The sequence below is a fragment of the Tursiops truncatus genome, chromosome 4, assembly GCF_011762595.2.
Source record: "Tursiops truncatus isolate mTurTru1 chromosome 4, mTurTru1.mat.Y, whole genome shotgun sequence".
Taxonomy (NCBI): Eukaryota; Metazoa; Chordata; class Mammalia; order Artiodactyla; family Delphinidae; genus Tursiops; species Tursiops truncatus.
The window spans coordinates 40,673,419-40,698,180 of NC_047037.1; the positions used below are offsets into that span (position 1 = coordinate 40,673,419).

At 38.2% G+C, this 24,762-nt stretch overlaps 1 long non-coding RNA gene across 1 annotated transcript in view; it reads left to right on the forward strand.

Moving 5' to 3' along the window:
• LOC109551919 (uncharacterized) overlaps positions 1-24,762 on the forward strand; it is a 175,556-nt gene that overhangs the window by 41,994 nt on the left and 108,800 nt on the right. Inside the window, exon 5 of the long non-coding RNA XR_002178624.3 lies at positions 3,224-3,358. This is a non-coding gene — a long non-coding RNA (uncharacterized lncRNA). The remainder of the gene's footprint in view (positions 1-3,223; positions 3,359-24,762) is intronic.

Here is a 24,762-nt window from a genome sequence, read left to right on the forward strand (position 1 = left end):
GATAGGCTTTGCATCTTAAACACAGCTTTTGGGACAGCACATGTCTTACCTGACCGAACGACTCCCCCAAAAGCTTTGCGGTGGTGCCTGGGCCTTGACTTTTCTGTAAGTTCACTGCACATCTTCTCCCTTGCAGATGTTCTAGCAAAGCCTGCAGAGTGACCTGCAGCAGAGGCAATCATCAATGTAATGGGCCATTTTACTAATGTGGGGAAGGGGAACAGGGACAGGTCTTGGCTACCATCCCATGACATATTGTGGGGCTGTGCAGGTAGACTTGGGGAAGCACTTGAAAGGTCCATTATTGCCCCTCCTATATGAAGGCAAATTGATCTTAGTTATCAGAAACCTGTACTTGTCAAAATCTTTTCCATGAATCTTCTCGAAGATAAAGCACTTTTTCAGTAACAGTTTGTCAAAGCATCAGAGTAAAACAATAACTGCCTGCAAATGACAAAAGACAAAAAGTAGCCATGGTTAAAGATCAGATTAGAGTTCATTATAATGCAGTTGTCAAGAGAATTTGGTTATTTTTGTGACATACATTTTAAAATTATGACTGATAACATTATACCAAGACATATCAGGTTTTTAGGAATTTCATACAAGTATACCCTAAAGAAAGTGTACCACTTCTTAAATTTGACAATGCTTCCCATGAAATTTAACATATACGAAAAGTTATATGGTTGTAAAACACTTAGTTTCTTTAATAGAGAAGGCTCAGGTTTCTTAAGTAATCAAGGACCTGATAAAAGACAAAACACAAAATCTTTGTTTTCTAGACAGATTACATTAAAGGCAAAGAAAAGCCTTTATTTATAATTTCTTACTAGAGCAAGCCAATAATCTAAGAAAACTTTGTCCTTTTAACAGAGAGAAAACCAAATTCTAATTTTGCAGTGTACTTTTGATATTAAAACTCTCCGTTTTTTCTTTTTAACTTAAATCTATTTCAACTTTAGCTTGACTACACATAACATTTCTTTCTCAATATTTTTTTCTGCGAAACTGCAGCTTTCTATATCCATTCAGCTTTTGTCCTTTTTTTTTTCCAATCTTGGAACAATCATTTTACTTTAGGACAAAATTGCTTTCTTTTTTTCTTTACCAAAACAAATAATGTCCTTTATCTAAAAAAAAACCACGTTCTATTTTTTTTAACCTACTTTTCTTATACATTTTCTTTCACCCTTATTATTTCTAATAGATTTGTAAAATACCTTATCTCTTTTACAAATAAATTTTGGTAATACCCTCTGCAGGTAGAAAAACATCACACATTCACAATACACATCTATAGACATATTACATAAACATACAGACAGACACAAATGGAAACTCCATGGCTTTCATTCCAAAACCTAAGCCATGAATCAGGTACCCACTCACATGGCTAAAGCTTTTTACTGATATTTGTGATCTTATGGAGGCTGTGGACTAGATTTTTGGGCAAAGGAACTTCTACAGCAGTCTGTATTTTAAAAAAGCCTCTTTCCCTGCCTTTTAAATTAAAAAAAAAATTTTTTTACCGTCTCTGTGGGCAATGTTTTGGTTATCTCCAGGGTGTTTATATTTCAAAGACACGATAAGATTTACAACTTCAGAAGACAGAGAAAGAATGTAAGTTTTCTCCTAGGGGTTTTGAGGTAATTACTATATAAAATTTTCCTTTGTAATAGGAGGCACAGGGTGTTTCACCTGCTTCCTCATCAAACACCATAACATTATCCTCTTTATTCTCATCACATTCCTAGGGATTCCACCCCTTAGTGTCTCAGTCAGGCTTTGTCACAAGCACTTGGAGCTTAATCCACAGCAACTTGCACCCTTCTAGCTCTGCAAAATGGTACACTAAGGTCTCCAATTTATTATCCTGCTCTCCCACCTTGTCTGGCAGCCCTGAAGCTAGCAGAGTAGTGGACAACTGCATGCCTTTCTCTAACCTCAGCTTTTCTTCTCTCTAACTCAAGCTCCAGCCTCCAGTTGGGCACTGATATCCAGCTGAACTGCCCACAGTAGAGTACAGCCCATTGCAAGAGCCCTTCATTTCCCTTTGCTGCAGTGTGCTATGTGCAGTTTCTCAAGCAAAAAATGACAGCTGGCATTTTTGGGACATCCCCATACTCATGGAGCAGTCCACAAGCATCTAACATATGGGCCACCCTTCCCCACATGAAGATTTTTTTTTTTAACATCTTTATTGGAGTATAATTGCTTTACAATGTTGTGTTAGTTTCTGCTTTATAACAAATGAATCAGCTATATGTATACATATATCCCCATATCCCCTCCCTCTTGCGTCTCCCTCCCACCCTCCCTATCCCACCCCTCTAGGTGGTCACAAAGCACCGAGCTGATCAGCCTGTGCTATGTGGCTGCTTCCCACTAGCTATCTGCTTTACATTTGGTAGTGTGTATATGTCCACCCACCTGAAGATTGATGGCTAACTCAGGATTTCCCCTGTGGATGCCTCTTTCCCAAGGCTAGGGAATTTAAGAGGCTTGTATGGGCCACCCCTCCCCACACAGAGGTCCATGGCCACCTCAGGATTTCCCCCATGGATGCCTTTTTCCCAAAGCTCATTTCTTTGGTCTCCTGCCTGGCTTGCCAATTATAGGTTTGCAATCTCCTCAGGAGCTTCCTGGGTGTAATCTGAAACTGACCCCCCTAAACAGAGGGCTGGGAGAGACCCAAGAAAGAGGTAAACCACTCCAGATTGGAGGGTGGCAGGTTTAATAAGCAAGGGAACTTACTTACAAGGCTTGTCTTTGCTCAGCCGTGTAGATTTCTGCACCCACCTGCCAGCATCTGAAAAGTTTATATAGAGGCCTAAACTGGGTTCAGTCACATACACTGTCCAGATGGTCTCAGGATTACGTTGCTTTCTCTGTGTCCTTGGAGCAGCTCCCACTGTGGGAATGGTAGGTAGAGTGTACATTCCAAGGACAGGGGAGGGGGTAAGAAGGTTTCAGCTCAACCGTCATGTCTTTTCGATGACCTTCCCCAACACTACTGCACCTAGTTCCTGGCTGGAGTTGTCAGGAGAGATTTCCTAAAGAAGTTGGGATTTGAGATGAGTCTTGAATGTTGGATAAAATTTTAGAGCCTGGCAGGAGGAAAGTCATGGAGGCAGGAACATGTGGATCATCCTGGGGAGCGTGGGTTCTGCAGCTCCCTGTTCCCACACTCCAGGCTCACTGGCCTCTGTTGTTCTTCCAGTGAGCAAGCCTGTCCCAGCTCTGCGTCCTCACACGTGCTATTCCTCCTGCTCGTGGGTCTCCCTTTTCCTCCAGTCTGCTGGCCATCCTGAGAATAATGTTTCCTTAGAGAGAACGTCTCTGAGTACCCAAACAAGTAAGTCCCAACTGCTTTCTCTCTCTTGTACTGTATTCTTTGCCTTTACAAAGTTTATATGCTCACTTGTTTAGCAATTGTTAATATGTATTGAAGACCTGTTGCATTCCAGGCACTGGATTCCTTTAGTAGCTACATTAGTGAATAAAAAAACAAGTCCCATGCTTGTACCTTCAGATAGAGGGACAGACAATAAACAAGCAAGCACACAAAATTGTTACCTATTGTGTTAAATGCTAGGAAGGAAATAAGTTTAATCTGCTTGGGAGAAACCTGGGTACTGTTTATTAACTCTGTTAATAATAGGACCTATTCAAATGACTTTGTAATGATAATAAAGATAATATACATAAAGAGCTAAATAGAATGACTGACACATAACACTAAAGTTAGTAATTACAAATTTGTGTGTGTTTCTAAGTAAACATTTTCTTGAAATACATGTACAGGAGAGAACACAAAAGTGTGTGCTTCAAGAATTTTTATAAGTGAAACACACATAGGTAACCAGGCCCAGATCAAAAAACAGAGTATGACTGACTCAAAGCCCCATCATGTTTCCGTCTAGTCACTTTTCAACCTGAAGGGTAATTACTATTTTGACCTCCAACGGTATAGAATGATTTTACCAGCTTTTTGAACTTTACGTAAATAAATTTAAGAGGTATGTATCCCTTAGTGCTTGCTTCTTTTTCCCTCTTAATAAATGATGTATTTAAGAGTGTGGGAATTTTAAAAAATTATATAAATTTCAGGTGTACAGCATTATAATTTGACATCTATATACACTATAAAGTGATCACCACCACCACTCTGGCCATCCTGGGAAAAATAATGTTTTCTTAGAGAGAAAGAGACATATAGTTGACCCCCTTTGACTGTTTTGCCCACCTTCCAAACCCCTTCCCCTCTGATAACCACTAATCTGTTCTCAATATTTATTTATTTATTTATTTTAAAATCTGTTTGTCGTGTTTGTTTTTTTAGATTCCACATATGAGTGAAATTACATATTTGTCTTTTGCTGTCTGACGTATTTTATTTACTATAGTACTTTCAAGGTTCATTCATTTTGTCCCAAATGGCAGGATTTCACTCTTTTTTTCACTGTTTTTTATATATATGCGTGTGTGTGTATGTATATATATATATATATATGGTTGGCCCAAAAGTTCGTTCGAGTTTCCGTAAGATGTTATGGCAAAACCTGAACGAACTTTTTGGCCAACCTTATTTTTATATATATATATATATATATATATATATATGTACACACATATATGTGTATATTTATATACATAGAAATATACACATATACCACTTCTTCTTTATCCATTCATCCATTGATGGACCCCCTAGGTTATTTCCATATCTATTGTAAATAACACTGCAGTGAACACAGGGGTGTATATATCTTTTCAAGTTAGTGTTTTTGTGTTCTTTGGATAAATACCCAGAAGTGGAATAGCTGGGTCATATGGTAGTTCTTTTCTTAAATTTTTGAAGATCCTCCATACTGTTTTCCATAATGACTGCACCAATTTACAGTCCCACCAACAGTGCACAAGGGTTCCCTTCCCTCCCCATTCTCTCCAACACTTGTTATTTCTTGTCTTTTCCATAATAGCCACTCTAACAGGTGTGAAGTGATATCTCATTGTGCTTTTGATTTGCATTTCCCTGATGATTAGTGATGTTGAACATCTTTTCATGTGTCTGTTGGTCATCTGTATGTCTTCTTTGGAAAAATGTCTATTCATATCCTTTGCCTATTTTTTAATCAGGTTGATTTTTTGTTGTTGAGTTGTGTGATTTCTTTATATATTTTGGATATTAATCCCTTATCAGATATATGATTTGCAAATATCTTCTTCCATTCAGTAGTTTGCCTTTTCATTTGGTTGATTGTTTCCTTCACTATGCAGAAGCTTTTTAGTTTGATGTAGTCCCATTTGTTTATTTTTGGTTTTTTGTTTCCCTTGCCTGAGGAGACATATTCAAAAAAATATTGCTAAAATTGATGTCAAAGAACATACTGCCTATGTTTTCTTGTAGCAGTTGTACAATTTCAGGTCTTACATTTAAGTCTTTAATCCATTTTGGGTTTATTTTTGTACATGGTGTGAGAAAGTAATCCAGTTTGATTCTCTTGTATGTAACTGTCCAGTTTTCCCAACACCATTTATTGAAGAGGCTTTCTTCCATTGTATGTTCTTGCCTCCTTTATTAGATTAATTGCCCATATAAGTGTGGGTTCCTTTCTGGGCTCTCTATTCTGTTTCCATTGATCTGTGTGTCTGTTTTTGTGTCAGTGCTGTGATGTTTTTGATTACTATAGCTTTGTAGTATAGTTTGAAATCAGGGAGTGTGATACTTCCAGCTCTGTTCTTCTTTCTCAATACTTTTTTGGCTATTCAAGGTTTTTGTGGTTCCATACAAATTTTAGAATTATTTGTTCTAGTTCTGTGAAATATGCCATTGGAATTTTGATAGGTATTACAGTGAATCAGTAGACTGCTTTGGATAGAATGGACATTTTAGCAATTAATTATTCTAATACATGAACACAGAATATTGTTCCATTTATTTGTATCATCTTCAGTTTCTTTCATCAGTGTCTTATAGTTTTCAGTGTTTAGGTCTTTCACCTCCTTGGTTAAATTTATTCCTAGGTATTTCATTATTTTTTGACACAGTTGTAAATGGAATTGCTTTCTTAATTTCTCTTTCTGATAGTTGTTTTATTTTGTTTTGTTTTAATATTTATTTATTTATTTGGTTGTGCTGGGTCTTAGTTGCAGCAGGCGGGCTCCTTAGTTGCAGCTCACAGGCTCCTTAGTTGTGGCTCATGGGCTCCTTAGTTGTGACATGCATGTGGGATCTAGTTCCCTGACCAGGGATTGAACCCGGGGCTCCCTGCATTGGGAGCACGGAGTCTTAGCCACTGCACCACCAGGAAATGTGGAATCTTTCGTTGCAGCATGCTGGCTTCTTGTGGCATGCAGGCTTCTCTCTAGTTGTGTCGTGTGGGCTCCATAGCACATGGGCTCTGTAGTTTGTGGCATGCAGGCTCTCTAGCTGAGGTGCACGGACTCAGTAGTTGTGGTGTGTGGACTTGGTTACCCCATGGCATGTGGTATCTTAGTTCCCCAACCAGGGATCGAACCCATGTCCGCTGCACTGGAAGTTGGATTCTTTACCACTGGACCACCAGGGAAGTACCTCTGATAGTTTGTTTTTAGTGTATAGAAAAGCCACAGATTTCTGTATGTTGGTTTTGTATCCTGACACTTTACTGAATTCATTTATTAGTTCTAATACTTTTTTAAGTGAAGTTTTTAGGGTTTTCTATATATAATATCATGTCTATATATAATAATAAATAGTGACAGTTTTACTTCTTCCTTCCCAATTTGGATGCCCTTTCTTTCTTCTTCTTCTTCTTCTTTTTGCCTAATTTCTGCTGCTAGGACTTCCAATATTATGTGGGATAAAAGTGGTGAGAGTGGGCATCCTTGTCTTGTTCCTGATCTTAAAGGGAAAGCTTTCAGCTTTTTACTGTATGGTGTTAGCTGTGGGTTTATCATATATAGCCTTTATTATGTTGAGGTATGTTACCTCTATACCAACTTTGTTGAGGGTTTTTATCATAAGTGGATGTTGAATTTTGTCAAGAGATTTTTTTGCATCTATTGAGATGATCAAATGGTTTTTATTACTCAGTTTGTTAATGTGGTATATCACACTGATTGATTTGCAGATACTGAACCATCCTTGCATCCCTAGAATAAATCCCACTTGATCATGGTGTATTATCTTTTTAATGTATTGTTGAATTCAGTTTGCTATTATTTTGTTGAGATTTTTTGCACCTATGATCATCAGAGTTATTGGCCTGCAATTTTCTTTTTGTGTGTGATGTCTTGTCTGGTTTTGGTATCTGGGTGATGCTGGCCTCATAGAATGAGTTTGGAAGTGTTTCTTCCTCTGCAATTTTTGGAATAGTTTGAGAATGGTAGGTGTTAACTCTTCCCTAAATGTTTGATAGAATTCACCTGTGAAGCCATCTGGTCCTGGACTTTTTTGGGAGTTCTCATTGTGGTTTTGATTTGCATTTCCCCGATAATTAGTGATGTTGAGCATCTTTTCATGTGTCTATTGGCCATCTGTATGTCTTCTTTGGAAAAATGTCTATTCAAATCCTCTGTTCACCTTTTAATTGGGTTGTTTATGTTTTTGACACTGAGTTGTACGAATTCTTTATACATATTTGGATATCAACCCCTTATTGAATATATCATTTGCATATATATCTCTCATTCAGTAGGTTGCCTTGTCACTTTGTTAATGGTTTCCTTTGCTGTGCAAAAACTTTTTAGTTTGGTGTAGTCCCATTTGCTTATTTTTGCTATTGTTGCCCTTGCCTGAGGAGATATATCCAAAAAATATTGTTAAAACTGATATCAAAGAGCTAACTGCCTATGTTTCTTTCTAGAATTTTTATGGTTTCAATCTTAATTTAAGTCTTTAATCCAGTTTATTTTTGTACATAGTTTAAGAGTGTGTTGTACATTTTCATGTTACTAATTAGCATCCTCTTATTTCAGCTGGAAGAACTCCTTTCAGTATGTCTTACTACCATTTCAGTAAGGTAGGTCTACTGGTGATGAACTCCCTCAACTTTCATTTGTCTGGGAAAGTCTTTATCCTCCTTCATTTCTGATGGATAACTTTGACAAATACAGTATTCTCGGTTGGCAGTATTTTTCTTTCAGCATTTTGAATATATCATCCTACTGTCTCCTGGCCTTTAAGGTTTATGCTGAGAAATCCACTGATAGCCTTATGGGGAGTTCCCTAACAAGTTGTTTTCTCTTGTTGCTTTTAGGATTCTCTCTTTATCCTTAACTTTTACCATACTAATTATAGTGTGTCTCTGGGCTTATCTTATTCAGAACTCTCTGGGCTTCCTAGACCTGGATGTCTGTTTCCTTCTCCAGATTAGAGAAGTTTTCAGCCAGTATTTCTTCAAGTAATTTTTCTGGCCCTTTTTTATTCTCTTCTCCTGGGATCCTTATAATGTAAATGTTATTCCACTTGATTTTGTCTCAAAATCCCTTGAGGTATCTTCACTTTTTAAAATTCTTTTTTTCATTTTCCTGCACTGTGTGGGTGAGTTCAATTGTTTTGTCTTCCAGCTTGCTGATTTATTTTTCTACCTCATCCAGTCTGCTGTCGAACCCCTGTAGCATATTTTTCAGTTTGATACTTTCTTATATTTTCTATCTCTTTGTTGAAGTTCTCACTGTGTTCATCCATTCTTCTTCTGAGTTTGGTCAACATCTTTATGACCATTACTTTGAACTCTTTATCAAGGAGATTGCTTATCTCCACTTTGTTTAGTTCTTTTTCTGAGGTTTTATCTTGTTCTTTCAGCTGGAACATATTCCTCTGTCTCCTCATTTTGCCTTAATTTCTTGTGCTTATTTCTATGTATTAGGTAAATCAGCTATCACTCCTAGTCTTGAAGGAGTGACCTTATTTAGGAGATGTCCCGTGGGGCTCAGAAGTGCAATCCCACCTGTCCACCAGAGCCAGGAGCTCAAGGGGTGTTCCCTATGTGGCCTATGTGCACCTTCCTGTTGTGGTGGGACCACGGCTGCTGCGGTGTGCTGATGGGCTGGGCTGTTGCCCCACTCCCCCAACTGTGAGGCCCAGCTGAGGTGTAGGGATGGGCAGGGCTCTCAATGGCCATGCCCACTGGTGCTAAAAGGTTAGAGGGAGAATTCCAAAACGGCGCCCTCCGGTGCTGGCATTAGTAAGGTAGCCTGAGATCACAAAAATGGCTCCCATCAATGTCTCAGTCCCTGGAGAGTGTCCCAACTGGTTCCTGCCTCTCCAGCAAATAAGCATTAAGATTAGTGAGTCCCCTTCACTATGGTCCATGTGCTTTTCAGTCTGGTGTTTTTGTGCTGGATTTTGGGTCAAGTTAGCCTGCACATGAGCTCTATGAGAGTGGATTTTCTGTTACCTGCAGTTCTGTAGTTTTCCTGGGCATATTTTCCATTGGTTTTCAAAGTCAAATATTTTGGGGGTTCATTTCTCTTGTGCAGGATCTAGGGGCTGGGGTGCCTGATGTGGAGCTCAGATCTCTCATTCCTCAGGGAAAAGATCCATACCTTTGTGATTCCTCTTAATAGTGGATCACTGTGGCTGGGATGTGCAGTTTTTCTTGGTGAGACAGTATCTCTGCCTCTCCTCCGTGTCTTGATGTGGTCCTTTTACCGTTTGTTGTGGAACTCTGTTCATCCAGTTTTCAGGTTCCTTTCCAAGGGAATTATTCTATATGTAGTCATAGATATGTTGTGTTTGTGGGAGGAGGTGAGTCAGGATCTTCCTGTGCTGCCATCTTGAGCACATCCCCATGTGGGATTTTTTTTAAATGTTTATATTCTGTTGAAAATAGTGATATTCAAAAAAGTGGTTTTGGATATATTCTAAAAATTTAGATGTCACCAATTAATTAAAATCAGAAGTGTTGGTTTTATTGTTAAAAGAAATATTCATTCTTATAAGACTTAACTGAGACTTAATTTCTACCTGAATGATTGCTTGCTAAACAAAATGTCAAATATGAATTGTAGTGTAGCAAGTAAATACATGGGCATAAATAATTATTTACACAGCAAAGGAAACAATCAACAAAGTGAAGAGATAACCTACAGAATGGGAAAAAATATTTGCAAACCGTATATCCAAGAGGATGGTTAATATACAAAATATATAAAAAACTCATTCAACTCAATAGAAAAACAAACAAATAATCCAACTTTAAAAATGGGCAAAAAACCCGAATAGACATTTTTTTCAAAGAAGATATAAGAATGACCAACAGGTACATGAAAAGATGCTCAACTTTATTAGTCATTAAGGAAATGCAAATCAAAACCACAGTGAGATACTACCTCACACCTGTTAGAAGGGCCATCATCAAAAAGAGAAGAGATAACAAATGCTTGTGAGGATCTGGAGAAACGGGAACCCTTGTGCACTACTGTTGGTGAGATTGTAAACTGGTACAGCCACGATGGAAAACAGTATGGAACATCCTCAAAAAATTAAAAATAGAACTACCATACGATCCAACAATTCTACTTCTGGGAATATATCAAAAGAAAACAAAAACACTAACTGGAAAAGGTATCTTCACCCCTATTTTCATAGCAGCATTATTTACAATATTCAAGACAGGGAAACAACCTAAGTGTTCATCAGTGGATGAATAGATAAAGAAGTTATGGTATACAAGTAATAGAATATTATTCAGCCATTCCTGCTCTTTGCAGCAACTTGGATGGACCTTGAGGCATTATCCTAAATGAAACAAGTCAGATGGAGATAGACAAATACCATATTATTTTAGTCATATGTGGAATCTTAAAACAAAACAAAACAAACTCATAGAAAAAGAGATCATATTTGTGGTTACCGGAGGTGGGGTGGGGGGAGGTAGAATTGGAAGAAGGTGGTCAAAAGGTACAAACTTCTAGTAATAAGTAAGTACTAGGGATGTAATGTATAATATGATGACTGTAGTTAACAGTGCTGTCTGATATATATGAAAATTATTAATGAAGTAAATCCTAAAAGTTCTCATCACCAGAAAAACATTTTTTTCTTTTTTTGTTTTTTAAAAAATTGTGTCTATATGCGATGGTGGATACTACATAAATTTATTGTGGTCATCATTTCACAGTATATGTAAATCAAACCATTATGCTGTACACCTTAAACTTATACATGTATCAATTACATCTCAATAAAACTGGAAAAAAAGGGCTTCCCTGGTGGCGCAGTGGTTGAGAGTCCGCCTGCCGATGCAGGAGACACGGGTTTCGTGCCCTGGTCCGGGAGGATCCCACATGCCACGGAGTGGCTGGGCCCGTGAGCCATGGCCGCTGAGCCTGCGCGTCCGGAGCCTATGCTCCGCAACGGGAGAGGCCACAGCAGTGAGAAGCCCATGTACCGTAAAAAAAAAAACAAAACAAAAAAAACTGGAAAAAAAGAAAAAATAATTAACCAGTAGCAATAATCCAGACTACCTTTTCATGAATTTTGGATGCACAAAGAATGGGAAAATATTGTCATAAGATTTTGCAGCATACAAAAGCATTTGATCCTAATTCATCATTGTTAATACTCCTGTTTTCTTCAGTAGTGATGGACCTAAGTTATCGCCTGCCAATTTATTTTATTTTTGTTTATTTTATTTTTATTTTTTTTTCTGGCCATGCCACCACGGCTTGCGGGATCTTAGTTCCCCTACCAGGGATCGAACCCGGGCCCTCGGCAGTGAGAGTGCAGAGTCCTAACCACTGGACAGCCAGGAAATTCCCTCATTAGGTTTATTACATGAGCCATAATGCAGGCATATGTGCAGGATAGGTCTTGAATGCCAGCATCTTCCATAGGCTGCTTTAGTAAGAAACAGGACTTCACCGTTGATTTCACTTACTAGGCATATCCTTTTCCTCTGAGATGTATCATGCTACTCTTCTGGTGTTTTTTTCTTAGGAGGTATGAATGAGCTGTAAGGTAGACAAGTAATGCACTTAACTACTAGAACAGGCAATAAGCAAAGCAAGGCAGAAGAGAAAGCCATTCTGACACTGTGAACTCTGAGGGGCTGCGATGGCTCAGGATACACTGGAAGCAGCACCTTTCCCACGCAGGCCATGTTCTCTAGCACTTCTTCAGAGTACCTTTACCTTTAGTTGAAACTGCCGGTTCTGCATCAGCATTGGTTGCCTCAGTCTTAGCTGGGCCACTCTGTTGCCTGTGGTTGTAGCTTGTTCATTTTCTTTGCTGTATAGCATTCCATCGTTTGAAACTGCCACAATTTATTTATCTATTTTAATATTGATAAATTCTTTCTTTCTTTTCTTTTTTTTTTTTTTTGCGCGGGCCTCTCACCGTTGTGGCCTCTCCCGTTGCGGAGCACAGGCTCCGGATGCGCAGGCTCAGTGGCCATGGCTCACGGGCCTAGCTGCTCCGTGGCATGTGGGATCCTCCCGGACTGGGGCACAAACCCGCGTCCCCTGCATTGGCAGGCGGACTCTCAACCACTGTACCACCAGAGAAGCCCGATAAATTCTTTCTTAACATCTGTCATTCCTCTAGGCCGCATGTCCATACAGAGTTCAACAGATTTTTGTTGGATAAATGGCTACTAAGTAGGTGATGTGAAATAATACTGGAAAGCTATTTGGGGCCATAATGTAGAGAAACCTAAAAGTCTAGTAAGAAGTGTGCACTAGTTTCTTGGACAAACAAGCTTCAGGGAGGAGAGGTTAAAACGATGGACTATGGAGCAGACTATTTGAATTTGACAGCCAGTTCTACTTACTAGCATTTACTGTCTATATAAATTGGGGCAACTTACCTAATATCTCTGTGCCTCAGTTTCCTTATCTAAAACAAATGGGTATCATAGGGTAATTGTAAAGATTAAATGGGTTAATATTTATAAATTGCTTAGACCAGTACCCAGCACTTAGTAAGTTTTACAGCAGCAATTGCTAAGTAAAATGGGTGTCCACTGTAGGTTTTTGAACAGGGAAGTGGCATTTTTGGTGCAGGGTGAAAGGCTAATAAAGGGAGGGCCAGCAGTCCAGTTACAGCTACTGTTTTTGTCAGGAGGCTGACTCTCATTGACCCAAGGAATTTTGCCTGAATAAGAAACACTAGTGAGCAACTCACATGAAGAGAAAAAACTTGAAAATTAGAATGAGAAATTTACATTTCAAAGATTCCATCCTTTGCCTCCACAGACAAATTGTGAATGGGTGGTTTGGAATTATAACCTGTAATTAGAAAATTTTCATCTTTTATAACCATCAGTTAGTGAGCAAACTATAGTTGTTACAGCAGTGGAATTTCAGACCAGCGGGAGAGGGATTTCTTTCCATTTCACTGAAATGGCACAAAGTGAGAATTGCCCTCTTGCCTAAGCATCTGGCTGGTCTGGTGAGATTTGCAGAAATTTCCACTGGAAGTTTCCTGCAGTGAAGTTGTCTGTGTTGTGCTGGGTTATCTCATGGAGCCAAACTATGGAACAGTGAATATAACGGAGTCTGGGAAGAAACATGCTGCATTCCAACAGCATAATTTGAAAATAATTTAAGAAAAGGACCACTTATGGAGTGAGGAAAAACAACAAAGGATACTGCAGAATCTTAGACTAGAAACCCTGGGAAGACCTGACCACCCTAGGCTGAAGGGGAAGTGGGAGGAAGTGTTTACCAGAACCTGGAGAGGGCTGAGGACAGAAGCTGTGGGCTTTGGTTGAGGAGGCATCCAACCAATGGCTCCCTGGTAAGGAGGGAGCTGCGAGAATGAACACGGCATAAATACCAGACTTTCCTCTTACCCCACCTCCCAGTCTCCTGCCAGCACACCCACTGGCTGAACCTGTCTGGAAGCTGGAAGGTGTGGGGGTCCATTGATGCAGTTCATAAGGGTGAGCCTTCCTAAGGCTCAGAGCACGTGGAGAAGGCAGAGGCAGAAGGGGCAAATAACGAATGTCCAACAGAAACAGAGAACAATGGCATGGGCCAGGTAGCCCATGTGGCTATTTCCAGAGTCAACCTAATTTCATAAAACAGCCGTAATTAATATTAGTAGTAATAACTGGTATAGTAAAAATGTGGCTTTTATCTGTTGGGCATACCCTGTGGGCCATGCAGTGTACTCAGAAAGTTGCATACTTTATTTTATTTAATCCTCACAATATTCCCATAGCTAGTATCACTGCTATCTTGCAGAATAGAAAAACTGAGGTTTAGAGAAGTTGGGTGATTTGCCCCAAATCCCATAGCTCATAAGAAACAGGAAAATTAGTTTAGTCTCATGTTTTCTAATGCCAAAGTCCATGCCCTTTTTACCACTTCATTGGTAATCAGTAAAGTAATATACTGATTACTTTTATCTGTGCATTCACTTAAAGTATTTTATACTCAATTAAGTGAACTTATTTGTATAAAAATAGAAGCAATGCAGAAATTATAGATTCAAAAGTTCAGTTTCATCTCTGTCCATCAAAACATGTCCCTCCTCAGGAGTTTTCACTGTTAGTGGTAGGTTATGTCTCCTTCTTCCAGAATCTTTTTTTCCTATGTATTTACAAATTTGTATATAGGTGAGCACCTACATAGCTATTCTATTTTACATAAATAGGGTCATTTTGTTTATAATTTGTTCAACTTCTTACTCTGGCCTTTTTTTTTTTCCCCTCTTTGGACCCCTCCCTACCATAGTGACTTATGTTATTATCCTGTGACTTAAATACATACAGTTATATAATTAGGTATAAAATTCCTAATTTTGTGCTTCTAGGTGGTATACAACTATAAAACCCAAATAAAGAACCAACAAAATTTCAAAGTAAAAAATTAAATTATCAATGTTAATGTAATGCAGTTTAATGTAATTGAAATTAAATTGTCAGTTGTTCAGTTTAGTAATAGGAAGATGTTTTATCTTTTACTTGTTGACTTTATCCTTTTGATTTTGAGCATGATGGGCCATTATTTATGGCATCATCATTATCATTTTATTATTTTTCCTTTTAAACAATAAACAATACACTCTCTTTTGATCCTGTGAGCAATTAATGTAATAGTGCATACCCAAATATACTGAAAAATTTTAAAAGGACCATTTAACAAAAACATTTTCCATGCATCTCTATAATTATGTGTTCTGGTAGTGAACTTTTGCAAGCTAATTAGATCAGAGGGAGATACATACAAAGAATCCACTTTCTTCCTAAATGGTATTAACAATTATACTGCTATATCTGGATTAATGTCTATAGTATGACACAACTCTCCAACAAATATTTCTCTCCTCAAACTATTGTTAAACCTTTAGGTAGGACAAAATGAGGTAATTTTTGGCCTCCAGTTGACTTAGGTGCCTTATTTCCATTCTAGTTCTGCCTCAATTCTTTCCTCATTAGACTGTTCCATTAGAGTATACTACTGAACACTGTCATTTTCATGATGTATAGCAAAATCCCAATTTATTAAGTTACTTAAGAAACTAAAGTTTTAGTCCATGAAAATGTCTTTCAATTTTGAGTATCACTGCAAATCTCAGGATTTATCTTTATAACTGGTTAAAATAAATGACCTAAGTACAACAGCAGATATAGAATGTTGTCATTTGGATATCAGGACATGCCAGCTCAAATGCATTCAGTTACGCCTATTAGAACATAGAAGTTAAATGCTACCTCTTCAAATGATCAGTTGATAATAACCTGATTATAAACCACTGTGCAAAAATGAGAACACTGGAATTAGTATCTGTTTGTGGGTATTGAGTGGTCATCCTGATTGACCCAGAATATATCTATGTTATTTTTTTCCAAGAGTTTCAATCAATCATGTGAGAATAAAGAATTATAATAATCTCAAGGTATTTGTGGATACGGCTTCCCCTGCCCCCGCCCTGGTGTAAGTGAGCGTTTCCCAGTTTGAGAATCACTGTGCACTATGTTCTACTTTCCTGCATGGGGTACAGAGGCCATCAGGATTGGTGGCAGTTACCACTCTGCAAGTTTGTACTGTGGCTTTGAGGCCCTTTTTTCCTCTTTCAAGATATACTCACTTACTCTAAAAGATAAGAGGGAAAGTCATAATGGTTATATTGGTATGTAATGACGTCAGAAATGTATTATCCTGCTGTGTAACTCATCCAGGTGGCATGACTGCCAGAAATGTGTTTTGTTTCTAGATCTTTCCTTAGTATTCAATATGGGAATATCTCATTGAAAAGAAAGTGTCCCCTTAAAATGCTACTTGTTTTCAAAGTTACTGATAGTTAAGAAAAAGACACCAAAGGTTAATTTTCCTTTTTTTCCCCTCCCTCCCTCCTTTCCCTCTTTTCCTTTCTCCTTTCCTCCTCCTTCTTCTCCTCCTCTTACAACTTCTTTTTTTCTGAAAAATATACTTTAGGCTACCTCCTTTGACTTGAAAGTATAAAACAGACATATTCCCAAGTTGATAAAGCTTGTTGGGGGCAGAACTGTTACTAGACTAGGATCTCCAAGCCTCCCAGGACTGTGCTCTACATACTAGATATCTGCTGAGGAGCATAAATCAATAATATATTAAGAAACATGCAGCCTTACACAATTCCAATTAATAAATATAGTAGGAATGAGGGAACTATAAAACCACCATTAGGCAAATACCACAGTAATAATTGTTGCAGGCAAGATCCACTGATGGATAAAATCAGTGGGTGAAAGATAGGGTAGAAATAGCATATTAGCAAAATCTCAAAAAAATCTCCCCCCCACGGAAAATGATAACTTGTAATAGTAATTTGCAATGAAGAAACCCAACAGACGCCATAATGACCAAGTGTTCAAGGTCAATGTCCCTGGTACTGAGACATATCAGTATCTCATACCTCTTGATATCATGCACTGAGAAGTACACAAGATCACTTTTGCAGTAATCTTGCCAGAAAAGAGACGAACTTCTCTTTAATCATGAGAAAACATCACATAAACCCAAATTGAGCAACATTCTACAAAATACCTGTCTACTACTCCTTAAAAGTATCAAGGCCATGAAAGACAAGGAAAGACTGAGGAATTGTCATAGACTGGAGGAGACTAAGGAGACAACCAAATGCAATGTGGGGTCCTAAATTGATCCTGGAACACTAAAAGGACATTAAGAGAAATACTAGAGAAATTCAAATAAGATCTGTAGTTCAGTCAACAGTATTGACTGAATATTGGCATATTAATTTCCTGGTTTTGTTACATGTTAACATTAGAAGAAGCTAAGTAAAGGGTATATGGAAACCCTTTGTACTGTTTTTGAAACTTTCAAATTATTTCAAAATAGAAAGTTTAAAAAAGTAAAGAAAAGGTAGAATTGGTTCAAGATGGTCGGGATAGAAGGACATGTGCTCACTCCCTCTTGCAAGAGCACCAGAATCACAATAAACTACTGAATAGTCATGACAGGAAGACACTGGAATACACCAAAAAAGATATCCCACATCCAATGACAAAGGAGAAGCTGCAGTGAGACGGTAGGAGAAGCGCAATCACAATAAAATCAAATCCCATAACCTCTGGGTGGGTGACTCACAAACTGGTGAACAGTTACACCACAGAAGTCCACCCACTGGAGTGAAGGTTCTGAGCCCCATGTCAGGCTTCCCAACCTGGGCGTCTGACAATGGGAGGAGGAATTCCCGGAGAATCAGACTTTGAAGGCAAGCGAGATTTGATTGCAGGATTTTGCCAGGACTGGGGAAAACAGAGACTCCACTCTTGGAGGGCACACACAAAGTAGTGTGTGCATCAAAACCCGGGGTGAAGGAGCAGTGACCCCATAGGAGACTGAACCAGGCCTACCTGCTAGTGTTGGAGGGTCTCCTGCAGAGGCTGGGGGAGCTGTGGCTCACCACAGGGACAAGGACATTGGCAGCAGAAGTTCTGGGAAGTACTCCTTGACATGAGCCCTCCCAAGTCCGCCATTAGACCCACCAAAGAGTCTGTAGGCTCCAGTGCTGGGTTGCCTCAGGCCAAACTACCAACAGGGAGGGAACTCAGCCCCACCCATCAACAGAAAAGTGGATTAAAGTTTTACTGAGCTCTGCTCACCAGAGCAACACCTAGCTATACCCACCACAAATCCCTCCCATCAGGAAGATTGCACAAGCCTCTTAGATAGCCTCATCCATCAAAGGGCAGACAGCAGAAGCAAGAAGATCTACAGTCCTGCAGCCTGTGAAAGGAAAACCACATTCACAGAAAGATAGACAAAATGAAAAGGCAGAGGACTATGTACCAGATGAATGAACAAGATAAAACTACAGAAAACACGCTGAGACACATAGTAATGAAATTGACAAAAATTAAAGGCAAAGAAAAATTATTAAAGGAAACAAGGGAAAAACGACAAAGAACATACAAGGGAACTCCCATAAGGTTGACAGCTGATTTCTCAGCAGAAACTCTACAAGCCATAAAGGTGTGGCACAATATATTTAAAGAGATAAAAGGAAAGAACCTACAACCAAGATTACTCTACTTGGCAAAGATCTCATTCAGACTGGAAGGAGAAATCAAAAGCTTTACAGACAAGCAAAAGCTAAGAGAATTCAGCATCACCAAACCAGCTCTACAGCAAATGCTAAAGGAACTTCTCTAAGTGGGAAACACAAGAGAAGAAAAGGACCTACAAAAACAAACCCAAAGCAATTAAGAAAATGGTAATAGGAACATACGTATCAATAATTACCTTACATGCGAATGGATTAAATGCTCCAAGCAAAAGACACAGCCTTGCTGAATAGATACAAAAAAAGACCCATATATATGCTGTCTATAAGAGACCCACTTCAGACCTAGAGGCAGATACAAACTGAAAGTGAGGGGATGGAAAAAGATACTCCGTGCAAATGGAAATCAAAAGAAAGCTGGAGTAGCAATACTCATTTAAGATAAAATAGACTTTAAAATAAAGAATGTTACAAGAGACAAGGAAGGACACTACATAATGATCAAGGGATCAATCCAAGAAGAAAATATAACAATTAAAAATACATATGCACCCAACATAGGAGCACCTCAATATATAAGGCAAATGCTAACAGCTATAAAAGAGGAAACTGACAGTAACACAATAATAGTGGGGGATGTTAACACCTCACTTACACCAATGGACAGATCATCCAGACAGAAAATTAATAGGAAACATGAGCTTTAAATGACACAATAGACCAGATAGATTTAACTGATAACACCAGATTACACTTTCTTCTCAAGTGCACATGGAACATTCTTCAGGATAGATCACATCTTGGGTCACAAATCAAGCCTCAGTAAATTTAAGAAAACTGAAATCATATCAAGCATCTTTTCTGACCACTACGCTATGAGATCAGAAGTCAATTACAGGGAAAAAACCATAAAAAACCACAAACACACAGAGGCTAAACAATATGTTACTAAATAATCAAGAGCTCACTGAAGAAATCAAAGAGGAAATCAGAAAATACATAGAGACAAATGACAATGAAAACATGATGATCCAAAAACTATGGAATGCAGCAAAAGCAGTTTTAAGAGGGAAGTTCATAGCAATACAATCAATAAACAAGACAAGTCTCAAGTAAACAATCTAACCTTACACCTAAAGGAGCTAGAGAAAGAAGAAAAAACAAGACCTAAAGTTAGTAGAAGGAAAGAAATCATAAAGATCAGAGCAGAAATAAATGAAATAGAAACAGAGAAAATAGCAAAGATCAATACAACTAAATGCTGATTGTTTGAGAACATAAACAAAATTGATAAACCATTAGCCAGACTCATCAAGAAAAAGAGGGAGAGGACTCAAATCAATAAAATTAGAAATGAAAAGGAGAATTTACAACAGACACTGCAGAAATACAAAGCATCACAAGAGACTACTACAAGCAACTCTATGCCAAAAACTGACAACCTAGAAGAAATGGACAAATTCTTAGAAAGCTATAACCTTCGAAGACTGAACCAGGAAGAAACAGAAAATATGAACAGACCAATCACAAGTAATGAAATTGAAACTGTGATTAAAAATCTTCCAACAAACCAAAGTCCAGGGCCAGATGGCTTCACAAGTGAATTCTATGAAACATTTAGAGAGGAGCTAACACCCATCCTTCTCAAACTCTTCCAAAAAATTGCAGAGGAAGGAACACTCCCAAACTCATTCTACAAGGCCACCATCACCCTGATGCCAAAACCAGACAAAGATACTACATAAAAAGAAAATTACAGACCAATATCACTGATGAATATAGATGCAAAAATCCTCAACAAAATACTAGCAAACAGAATCCAACAACACATTAAAAGGATCATACACCATGATCAAGTGGATTTATCCCAGGGATGCAAGGATTCTTCAATATACGCAAATCAATCAATGTGATAAACCATATTAACAAATTGAAGAATAAAAACCATATGACCGTCTCAGTAGATGCAGGAACAGCTTTTGACAAAATTCAACAGCCATTTATGATAAAAACTCTCCAGAAAGTGGGCATAGAGGGAACCTACCTCAACATAATAAAGGCCATATATAACAAAGCCACAGCAAACATCATTCTCAATGGTGAAAAACTGAAAGCATTTCCTCTATCTAAGATCAGGATCAAGACAAGGATGTCCACTCTTGTTGCTGTTATTCGACATAGATTACGAAGTCCTAGCCATGGCAATCAGAGAAGAAAAAGAAATAAAAGGAATACAAATTGGAAAAGAAGAAGTAAAACTGTCACTGTTTGCAGATGACATGATACTATACATAGAGAATCCTAAAGATGCCACCAGAAAACTACTAGAGCTAATTAATGAATTTGGTAAAGTTGCAGGATACAAAATTAATGCACAGGATACAAAATGCAGGATACAAAATTTTGCACATTAATGCAAAATTAATGCACAAATCTCTTGCATTACTATACACTAACAACAAAAGGTCAGAAAGAGAAATTAAGGAAACAATCCCATTCACCATTGCAACAAAACGAATAAAATACCTAGGAATAAACCTACCTAAGGAGGTAAAAGACCTGTACTCAGAAAACTATAAGACACTGATGAAAGAAATCACAGTTGATACAAACAGATGGAGAGATATACCATGTTCGTGGATTGGAAGAATGAATATTGTGAAATTGACTATGCTGCCCAAAGCAATCTTCAGATTCATCACAATCTGTATTACATTACCAATGGCAATTTTTACAGAACTAGAACAAAAATATCTTAAAATTTTTATGGAGACACAGAAGACCCCAAATAGCCAAAGCAATCTTGAGGGAGAAAAATGGAGCTGGTGGAATCAGACTCCCTGACTTCAGACTATACTACAAAGCTACAGTAATCAAGACAATATGGTACTGGCACAAAACCAGAAATATAGATCAATGGAACAGGATAGAAAGCCCAGAGATAAACCCATGAACCTATGGTCAACTAATCTATGATGAAGGAGGCAAAGATATACAATGGAGAAAGGACAGTCTCTTCAATAAGTGGTGCTGAGAAAACTGGACAGCTACATGTAAAAGAATGAAATTAGAACACTCCCTAACACCATGCACAAAAATAAACTCCAAATGAATCAAAGACCTAAATGTAAAGCCAGACACTATAAAACTCTTAGAGGAAAACATAGGAAGAACACTCTCGACATAAATCACAGCAAGATCTTTTTTGACCCACTTCCTAGAGTAATGGAAATAAAAACAAAAATAAACAAATGGTACCTAATGAAACTTAAAAGCTTTTGCACAGCAAAGGAAACAATACGAAAAGACAACCCTCAGAATGGGAGAAAATATTTGCAAATGAGTCAACGGACCAAGGATTAATCTCCAAAATATACAAACAGCTCATGTAGCTCAATATTAAAAAAACAAACAACCCAATCAAAAATGGGTAGAAGACCTAATTAGACATTTCTCCAAAGAAGACATACAGGTGGCCAAGAAGCACATGAAAAGCTGCTCAACATCACTAATTACTGGAGAAATGCAAATCAAAACTACAATGAGGTATTACCTCACACTGGTTAGAATGGGCATCATCAGAAAATCTGCAAACAATGAATGCTGGAGAGGGTATGGAGAAAAGGGAACCCTCTTGCACTGTTGGTGGGAATGTAAATTGATACAGTCACTATGGAGAACAGTATGGAGGTTCCTTAAAAGACTAAAAATAGAATTACCATATGACCCAGCAATCCCACTACTGGACATATACCCTGAGAAAACCAAAATTCAAAAAGACACATGCACCCCAATGTTCATTGCAGCCCTGTTTACAATAGCCAGGTTATGGAAGCAACCAAAATGCCCATCGACAAACGAATGGATAAAGAAGATGTGGTACATATATGCAATGGAATATTACTCAGCTGTAAAAAGGAACGAAATTGGGTCATTTCTGCACATATGGATGGACCAAGAGAGTGTCATAGAGAGTGAAGTAAGTCAGAAAGAGAAAAACAAATATCATATATTAGCACATATATGTGGAATCTAGAAAAATCGTACAGATGAACTGGTTTTCAAGGCAGAAATAGAGACACAGCTGTAGAGAACAAATGTGTGGACACCAAGGAGGGAAAGCGGAAATGGGGTGGGGAGGGTGGGATGAACTGGGAGATTGGGATTGACATATATACACTAATATGTATAAAATAGATAACTAATAAGAACCTGCTGTATAAAAAAATAAATTAAATTAAATTAAAAAAAGATTTGAAAGGTAAAAATAAATAAATAAATAAAACTAAAAAAAAAAGGTAAAGAAAAAAATATTCAGGACAGAGATTCTCTCCTCTTGAGAAGGGAAGAAAAGTTTGAAATTTTTAGGACCATCTTTAGAGGGTCAGTCAAAGTTGACAGGATAAAGTTCTTTGAGAACACTTATATACTGTAGTTTGCCTGAGGAATTCATTTTTTTTAACTTTTAAGAATATATGTTTATTTATTTGGCTGCGTCGGGTCTTAGTTGTGACATGTGGAATCTTCGTTGCAGCATGCGGGTTTCTCTCTAGTTGTGGCGCGTGGACTCCAGAGCACGCGGGCTCAGTAGTTGTGGGCTTAGTTGCCCTGCGGCATGTGGGATCTAAGTTCCCCGACCAGGGATCAAATCTGCGTCCCCTGCATTGGAAGGCAGATTCTTAACCACTGGACCACCAGGGAAGTCCCATGAGGAATTTTATTGATTTCATTTTGTCTTCCCTTTCCTATTCTCCACCAGAATATCTTGCTATTCCTTAACAAGTGTGACTTGAAAATTGTGTTGTATATTAAATGTTATTTTATACAATTCTGACCACACAAGTTTTTCCTGTTGAGAACTCATTTCCAACTTTACAGGGAGATGAAATGAGTTTTGATTCCCCCAGTTACCTGCAGTAGTCTGCTTTTACGGACTGTATCTCATCTTTTAAATGAGTCACAGTTGTATCTAAATCTGATAAAGTTAATTAATCAGCAAGTGTCTACTTAACCACTTGCTGAGAACTCAGAACATAGCCACAGTCCTCAATAAGCTCACAATGTCTTTGAAGAAAGAAGATGAACACAGAGAAATCAGGGCAAAACCCTTAATGAAGTCCTGAATGAGGTCCTGGTGTAGAATTTAAGCACTGTTGGAGGAAAGGGGTTAGGAACTGGAATGGTCAATGTAAGTTTCCTGCATAAAAAATTATTTGTGTCAATACGTCAAGTTGTACCTCTTAAATAAATACAATTTTTATATGTCAAAGATAATCTCAATAAAGCTGTTAAATAAGAAATTATTTGATCTAAGTCTTGAATTGTGGGCAGAAGTCCATAGATGGTGGAGAAGGAAAGGATTTCAGATAGAGAACAAGTCATCACTGGAGTGGTCAATGGCAGGAACAGGCTGCCTAGATGTTGTGGCAGTGGATGTTGACCTGAGGTTGTATCAATAATCAGTGGTAGGGGAAGAGGGGAGAACTGGATTATGGAGATTCCTGAAAACCAAGTCAAGGATATTAGAGTACAAGCCTGCTGCAGATAATAGAGAGCCTTTGCATGTTTGGGAATAAGGAGGCTGTTGTAATAATCCAGATGGGACCTGAGACCATGCTAGGTTTGCATGTTGATAGTGGGCATGAAGAATGGATATGACTTAGAATACCATGGGAAACATTAAGATTTGATGAATATGAGGGAAATGGAAAGGAGTGACAGAGAACTTGAAGATTTTAGGCTCAGATAGGTGGATGCCAGTACCACTGACAGCAGGAAATTCAGGAGGCAAAGAAATTTAGGGAAAAAGGATATCATTCTGGTGTAAAGTTTGAGAAATTGCAAGAGGTTCAAATGAAAATGTTTTAATAATAGTTTTATAAACTCATTCATTCAACAAACGATCACTTGTTTTGTGCTGGAATTTAATTCTAGGTACTGAGGATAAAAAAAACCTATAATGGGGCTTATCCTAAGGGAGTCTGGTAGAGACAAACATACAGGCTATGGTTGTAGGGAGGATGAAAAGGTTCTAGGAGCACAAAGGAGGGACAATTTCCCCAAGGTTTTGGGAGTATGGGATTATAGGTCAGGCAAAATATGAAAGACCTGAAAATTTTTAAGTCATTAGCAAGAAGTAGTAAGTGGTATCTTAGATTGGCTAAGTCCAATTTTTTTAAATTAATTAATTAATCTATTCTTGGCTGAGTTGGGTCTTTGTTGCTGTGCACAGGCTTTCTCTAGTTGCAGTGAGCGGGGGCTACTCTTCATTGTGGTGCACCGGCTTCTCATTGCGGTGGCTTCTCTTGTTG